We start from the raw sequence: 8,601 nt of genomic DNA, 5'->3' as shown, positions 1-8,601 counted from the left end.
GTTCCCTCTGTTGGTGTTCCCCTCCCTGAGTTGGCGCACCCGTGCTGCCAGGACAGAAGTGGGTTTCCCATCCCACCTTCTCATGTCTTCCCCGTGGTCACGTAGAAAAAAACACAGGTCAGCACGTGGGGTGTACCCTCTCTCCCTAGCTGGGGGGCTATGGGCTCTACTTTTGGGGTCCATGACTCGCACTGGTGCTGCACTGATCTTCCTCACCTCTTCCCTTATCTCATTCATCTCCTCCTTAAACTCCTCTCTGAGGTCCTTAGCCACAGCAGAGACATGAGCCTGCACTGGGCCAGCCATCATACTCTGATAATTCCTGAGCCTGTTGGCAACAGAGCCCACTGTCACTTGGTTGGTATCAGCATCAATCATTGCAATAAAGGGGGTATATTGAGATGGGCCCAGGTTTGCCAGATTCCACAACATCTGCCCTGTGCACCTGACCTTGTCAGGGTCATTGTCATGCTGTCCATCCCTCCCAAAGAGCACCTCCAGTACTGCCACTTCTCTCAGCTTTTGGATCCCTTCCTCAAGGGTATTCCAACGTGTTCTCTGGTGGTACTCCTGCATTCTTTCCCTGTGGACAAATCTCTCTCTCACACTCATTAAAAGTCGCTCCCAGAGGGAAAGGAGACCTGTCTCCCTTACAAATACCTGGTCCACACCTGAGTCCTGGGTCAAGGCTCCCAAATTCCTTGCCTCAGTACCATCCAGTTGCACACCTGTACCCATAAGGTCCCAGACCCGCAGTAACCAGGTTGTAAAAGCCTCACGGCCCCGTCGTACAATGTCTTTTCGCAGGTTACGGAGACTCTCGTATGACAGGGACTCGGTGATGATCTCAACTTCTGGCTCCCCTGCTGGTTGTGAGGGGCCCCCTTCCTGACCCTTATTATCTAGGCGCCTTGTTTTCATCTTAGACTTCCTAGTTTCCACAGGGGCAACTGCTGCTGGCTGTGAGTGCCCTTGCAGTTCAGCTGGAACCTGGACAGATGTAACATCTGTGGGTCCCACTGCTGCACCATCAGAGTCTCCCTCTTTAAGGCAGGGGGAGGGTTTCTCACCAGCTGGGGAGAGGTACTCCTTCAGCATCTGGCCCATCTCACGTATCTCCTTTGCTAGCACCCCCACCCATTCTGGGTGGTTCCTTTCCGAGGTGGGCTGTGGAGCAGGGTCAAACTCTGGGGTAATATCCCTAGTCTCTGGGATAGGATCAGGCTCTGGGGTAACCTCCCTAGTCTCTGGGACAGGATCAGGCTCTGGGGTAACATCACTAATCCCTGGGGTAGGTATCAGGGTTGTTATCCAAGTCAATCTCCCCTTATCTCTGAATGTTAGATAGAACAGGTTTAACAGGGATATCAGCAACACTAGCCACAATATAATGTCATTAGCATTTAAAGCGGATTTGAACCCCTTGAAGACTGGTGGGGTGGACTTCAAAAACCGTGTAATGGGTTGGGAGAAGATTTCACCTGCTGCCACTTCCTCACAGTAAGTACCATTATTGAAGTAGCCCCAGAAACACACACTTAGAGTGTGATAGCTCTGAATACATGTGGCCATCTTCCAGAGAAAATTAAAAATCCATTAATTCCTCAACTGATCAACCCACATAATAAACTGGATAATAGCCACAGTAACCTTGGTTATGAAACTCATGTTTAAAAAAGGGCTTGCAAATGGGAGAGATATAGCAGTGACCACATGGAGGCCAATCCAGGGTAAGCTGGACAGCATGGTGTCACCTACCACAAACTTGGGTAATTTAAGAACTGTTATTCCCTTTTCTACCCCTCTCTCAATGCCCTCAGGCAATGCCCCACGTTGGGCGCCAAAATCTGTCTTGGTTTGAAAGACAGGTATGGTCTAAGGAAAGGCAGGAGCCCCTTTTCTGCAATGCAGAGTGCAACCCCCCTCCCTTTTAATTATTTTAGGTCCAATTCAGACACCTTCAGGCAGGAGATATGGGGATAAGAATAACAGTTCTTTACTGGTATCTAACAAAGCAGAAAAACAACAACAGCTATAAAAATTGGCAACAGAACAGTCTAGCTCCGCTCCAGTCCCTTCTGGCCGCAGGCCGTCTCCCTGTGCTGTTACCGGTGCTGTGGGGGCAGGGCAGGTCCCGCGCAGTTGAAGAGGGCTGGAGTGATGGCGGCCGCGGCCCAGGGGAGAGAGGGGATGGGGAAAGTTACTCCCCCCTCACGGTGTCGGTCGTGGTGCTCAGCAGAGTGTCCGGAGGTAGTAGGGTGAGCTAGGAGAGCAGCAGAGCGATGTCCAAAGGCAGGGAGCGTGGATCTCAGTGCTGGGATGGCAGGGGAAGACGCCAGAGCGGAGCCCAGGTTGTCTTCCCACTCCACGAGCCAAGCGAGAGAGAGCGAGCCCAGCTCCAGACCCCCCCCCCCCCCCCCCGTCCCACCTTTCCTTTTCCGGTTCCCCCCCCCTCCCCCTCCAGCCACCCCCCTACGAGAGAACATTATCTGTCGTTTTAAGGTGTAGCCACAATTACTTAGCATAACAATGGGAGAAAATTCCACTGAAAGAAAAGGGCTTAATTCAACCTCCAACAGTTCTCCTCCACAGAGAGGTTGGCAGTACTGAGTAATGTGTCTTGTACCATTTCCCTTCACATAGCATTTACTGCCCCAAAATAGAGGAATTTAATGTATATAGGGGAGAGGTATTGCTTTTGTATAAGGGTGTTGAATTAGTGGCTCAAAGTCCGCACTTTAAACAACTAGGTTTGCTTGCATTATGATAGCAGCGACCAGCTGTAAAGTTAAGTGGATGCTGCTTGGTTCTGATTGGTAACTGGACAGATGACTTGATCTTTTGGCCACAAAATGTAACTCTATATGGAGGAAAATTCATTTAACTAAAAGTGAAGATATCATTCTGCCTCAAATGTGTCATCAAGGGATTGCAGAGTCTGTAATGGTATTTGAAGATCCATCTTCTATGTGCCTTGTTAATGTATCCTTTTTATTGTTAACACATGGTTATGGATGCCAGGATTTTTGAGAGTATGTATTGTAAGGACTTGTTAGATTGCAATGGGTCAGTTTATGGGAATGTTTTAAGTTTGAAAATGAGAATAATCAAATGTTTTTTTTGTAGGTTAAAGTATTGTTTTGTCCCCTGCTGTCTTCTTGGATTTTTACAAGGGCCCTGAAAAATCCTTAGCAGCGTTTGTAGTTTAAAAAAGAAAAAAAGGGGAATTATAGTAGGACCCACAGCTGGTTTGTGGGTTAGAGAGGGTTAATGAATGAGGTTTGTTTGAGAAGTCTTCTCTGACCAAGGCCGTTGGCTTGGAGACCAAGAAGAGAAGAAGAAGAAGATAAGCAAGAAGAAACCTGCAGCTGGAAAAAGTATTTTTAGAAAAGTTTTGTGCAAAACGGAGGCGTAGATGGTTTTACATCAATGACAATGTTGACTAATTGTAACCAATGAAGAAAGTGTAAACTGTGTAGAGGGTATAAAAGACAGCATGCTGTTTAATAAATGGGATATTAGCCTTCTGAAATGTAGTGTGCCTTTTTGTATGTTGCACCTGCCTCTACAGCGACAGCACAGCAGCTGTGCCCATGAGCTGCTGCTCTGCAAGGTCCCTGGGGGAGACGGGAAGGAGCAGCAGAGAAGGGACTGATCCATCCCCACTGAGCTGGACACCCCAGGGTAGAGTCCCAGAGCGTCCTCATGCACCTGCCAACAACATGCCCCCTCTGCAGCCCTGACCTCTCCCCCAGCTCACAGAGGTGTCGCATCCTTGCAGGCACAGACACAACAGGACTGGCTCAGGAGCCCCTGTTTGCATTGCACAGAACAGGTGTGAGCACCCTGTCACGATCCGCTGTTAATACAGGCGGGAGTTGTGATGGTTCGTTTTGATCTCAGGGGTGCAAAAGGCACAACAAGGGACAAAATCTGTTTGCTCACAGCAAAATGCACTTTTATTGAGTGCCAACAACTCAGTTTTGCAATAGAGGGAGAGTTAAAGGAAACAAAGTAAAGAGAGAGAGAGAAAAAGGGGGGAATGGGGAATAGCTACCAACAGATGAGATGCTCATCCTCGTGGTCTGGCCAATAGACTCCGGCTTCCTCATGGTCCTGTCAATAGACTCTGGCGTCCTCGTGGTCCCAGCCAATAGACGTATCTTCTGTGGGGAGATCTCAAAAATCTTCTTCGGAGAATCACCTTTTATAGTCCTTTACCAAAGCGAGTGGCATCTGGCCAAGAGGTGAAGAGATTTATGGGCCATTGTGAGGTGCTCTGAGACAGAACATGCATTGGTGTTCCTAGAAGCAGGTGTAGGCGTAGTACCTGTTCAAAGGCATTGTACTGTGGAGAGCAGAGCAAGCACAGTGCAGCAGCAAACAGTCACTTGGCCAGCATCCACCTCTACCAGATGTAGCCGGTGGGGGGGTCTTTGGTAGACCCCAAAACTGCCTGATCGAGCCAGTTATCCTGCAAGGGGCAGCTTCCCCTGGAGTCACAGTCAGTTCTCGGCTACAAGGTACAAGTGCAAGCAATGCCCGGAGTTAGGCTTTCAGCTCTTTTGTGAATTCAGGCTTGCAAGTACCTCTTAGCCAGCAGAGAAAGAGGTAGAGAGATGTTGTCAAGGCCATTCCATAGAATCTTTATTTCTTCTATGAAGGGGGTCCTGTCCAGCAAATCCAATGGGTAGAGTTTTAAGAAGACTTTTATAGGGTTAAGGGGTTTTTCATTTAACCAATGACATAGTGGATTGAAAAGTTACCCAACTACTACAACTTCTAGACTAAATGAATCAATTATTTTGAGAATCAGAAAAGGGACCAATTAAATCACTAATAGATAAAAGTGAAGGTTAGCAAAGAAGGGAATATTTCTAGTGTTAATCATTCTAATTCATCTATTTCTTATCTAAGATATCATGTTCCACGAGGGCCTCTCTTGGGGTTTGCCTTCTCTTCCGAGATGGTCTCTGCTCCCTCCACAACCAGGCCAGAACTCCTGTCCAGAAGTGGGTGGAGGGTCCTCGGGGTAGCCTCTATCCTCATGATGGTTGTGAGGCATATGAGGGAAACTCCAGACTGACTCTTACACCACCCCGTGACTCACGATCGTCATCAAGAGCACTCCTTTGTAGTGTTGTTGCGAAGTCTTCAGTTGCGAGGTCTTCAGGACTTGTCCAAGTTGGTAGCTTATCCCGGAAAACAGAGACCAAGTCAGACAGAATAGAAAAGTAGGAAAAAGATAAGGGAAAGGAAAAGGAAAAGAAGAGAAAGAAAAACAAAACAAATAATCAATTCTCAAGTAAAATATACATTCAATTTTGATTGCTAAAAAATTAACAATTTTTTTCAATTTTTGATAAACAGTTTTTTCAATTTTTTATTAAAAAGAAATAAATAATTTTAATTCAAAATACCATACAATTAAAATAAGCAATTTTAGTTAAAATCATGTTTTATCCTATTTCAAATACTCATGTAGTTCGTCTTGTGTCAATAACCTTAGGGATGTCAACAGTGACCGATTTGTGTACATCCATTATAGGTGTCAATTGTGTTAACCGTTTCATCGTTTTCCAATTCATGATATATAGGATTGCTGATAAAACCAATCAAAACCAAAATCAAGACAACAATGATGGGATGACACAATTTGTTCAGGACACCTGTAGCAGTAGGTGACCATCCAAATAGAGTATCCCACTACCTGTGTTTGGCATCTTTCTTTACTCTTTCCAAAAGACGATGTATTTCTTTCACATCGTGATGAACAGTAATTAAGGGTTTTTGTCTACTTTTCTTGATTCTTCCCAAAATTTCAATTAAATCCTGGTGAAGCAGCAATTGTTTTCCCAGAGTGAGGTTCATCCCAATGGGAGTAGGCATTTGACGCTGGATCAGTGTGTAATTGGATTGTAAAAGGTAATAAGTAACTGGGGCTACATAAGAAAAATCACATCCTGCAATCCTAGTAAAGTTACAGACAGAATAGTTCAAATGATTTTTAGTATTCACTACTAAATTTACTATAAAAACACTATCACAAGCAGTTCTAAAGCATGCACATACATTGCCTACATATACCAGTACGGTTTCAGGAATCTCGTTTGGATGAATTTCAAAGTTACAAATACTCTGTTCTGTGTCCAAACAAATATCTTGAGCTCTAATTGCATTACTTTCACAGATAAACCCTTGTTTTTCCCGGACAATGCATGTTTCCAAATTAACAGTTTGCCACTTCTCACCAATTTGACAGGCCCAATCTCTATGCTTGAAAGGATAGAGAATAGCTCTGTCATGGTTCAGCCCTAATGCAATGATGGGGAATATTGAATGCACTGAAGCATTATGTATCGTCAGTACAAAGGCTGTGGCTGTGTTTGTGCTGGGATCATAGGTAAAATTTACTAGATTTCACCAGGATTGGAATTCTCTTTCAAAATCGGCGGCACTATCCCAAATTATTTTCCGAATTTCAGTAGGAAAAGTGCCTTCCTCGCCTTCTCTTATAATTGAGGCAGCAACTGATTGCATCCACAACTGAGCCTGGATACAGCTGAGAGCCAGAGAAATGTTATTTTGTGCAGCACCGAGTGTGTCAATTATCATTTTGTGGTCATTTACATTTACCTTTTCCCAATTTGGTAATAGGTTTGATAACAACCACTGTTGGGTTACCAAAGCTGTTAAGGATGACTGCAGTGGTTACTGTAATTTGATTACATCTCCAGCTGTGGTAGCCAATTTATTCATTAGTACTTCTGAATCGATGCTATTCAAAATTCCCAATCCTGTTCCCACAACACCGGTTATGTCTCTTGCCATTCGTTTTTTAGAAGAATTCCGCTTTCACAACCAGGTTGTCCATCCCTCAAAAGAATTATGTGGAAAAGGAGAACATGCTGTCTGAATTTCTGAGACATTGCAGTGCATTAACAATTTGACTTGTTTAAGAGACCATGCCAGATTAAACAACATTTGTTGTTTGCCAGTTTTCCTAATTACAAATGATCCAATTTCAAAAATTCTCGGGCTCAGCATAACCGGTAGTTGGGTGGTAGGTGTTACAACGTTGACATCAAGTTCCCCCCAGTATTTTGTATTGTTTTTACCACACATGATTTTATAGGAAAATTGTACAGCAGTTAAATTTAGCCAACAATTCTGATTTTCAATTTCACAAACTATAACACGGCCGTGAGGTCTTGTGCCGTAACTGTGTACAGGTTCAATGAGGGATTCAGCAATTAATTTACACGTTATGGTGACATCGTCATCTCATGTTACCATAAAGGGAGGAAAAACATTGTTTTTGTCATCCAACACTAGGGGGATGCTTACATCATGGTATGTAATTATTGCAGTCAGTGTGGGTTTTGCCACAGCATTTATTTTGAACCTATAAGTTAAACCTTTCAGACCTGACTAATCTGCTGGATCATTTTGCCAATTACATGTTACATAGGTTGGTTTGATTAAAGTTATACCAACAGTCAGTAAGTTCGTCAGCACAAAGCTTTGTAATTTCAACATTGTTAGTACTGGGGTTCAAGGTATAGTTACCAACGTTTTTCTGGCGACAGCACAGCATGAGGGGGATTTTTTTGTCACATGTCCACACTGTTGTAGGGCAGAGTTTCGCTGTGATGATGGGGTGCAGATTGCTTGTCACATCTGGTTGTAGAAAATTTCCGGTAATTGCAATGGTGGAAGCTTTTTCATAAAGAGATTATTCTACTTTCCTGCATCCTACCTTAATTTCTTCACCGATTATTCCAGTTAACATTCTAGCCCAGTCCTTTTTGTTCCAGCCCCAGTCACTTGAACGGTATACCTCAGAATCGTGCAGTACTACAGTCACTAGGTTTGGGCAACAATCTCTTGGGTAGGGTCCTAGAGCACTGGTATACCTGATAGTAGCTTCAGACCATACCCACTCAGCCAAATTTTGGCCATGGTGTTGTGGTAGGATGCAGAGAAGTATCAGCAGTGTTATCATGGTTTATCTGGTTTTCATGTCTCTCGGTGTTCTCCTGTAAAAGTAAACACAACAGAGTCTGCCACCAAGAGGCGGGAGATTAAAATGATGGAACTATCCAGTGTGTGCTTATCCAATGTTCCTTCCCCAGAGCATTGGTGGCTACCCATGCATATTTATTTATAGGGGTTTTTAGTAATAGTGGTACCTTCCCTACATTAGGGAGGTTCACTAGAACAGGTTGCCCAGGGTAGTGTGCTGGATTCTTAGGATCATCTGGTCCCCGAAGAGCAGGAATGATGCTTGGGGCTTTTGGACAAAAGGCAGTTATTTTGGGACACCCATTTACCCCCCATCTATCATTTATACCTTTTACAGCTTTCCATAATCGGAGATCCCAGCTTCCCTCCTGTGGTTTAAGGAGTCTCTTTAGGAGACCATTGGTCCTTTCTACAACTCTGTTAGCTTGGGGGCAGTAAGGGGTGTGAAAAGTCCATTTTATTCCTTACTCTTTTTAGCCCAATCCTGTGCAACTTTAGTAGCAAAGTGGGACTCATCATCAGATTGAATTTCTTGAGGTTCTGGGAAAGTTCCAAACCATCCCTGTAATGCTTTAG

General features: G+C 44.4%; 1 pseudogene; it reads right to left on the bottom strand.

The window, feature by feature from the left end:
- Window positions 1–5,494: 5,494 nt before the first annotated feature.
- LOC148220087 (uncharacterized) lies at window positions 5,495–8,188 on the bottom strand (annotated as a pseudogene).
- Between the last annotated feature and the right edge of the window lie 413 nt (window positions 8,189–8,601).

Source organism: Sturnus vulgaris, chromosome W (assembly GCF_052056855.1).
Source record: "Sturnus vulgaris isolate bStuVul1 chromosome W, bStuVul1.hap1, whole genome shotgun sequence".
NCBI lineage: Eukaryota > Metazoa > Chordata > Aves > Passeriformes > Sturnidae > Sturnus > Sturnus vulgaris.
This window is presented reverse-complemented; position numbering and strand designations above follow the sequence as displayed.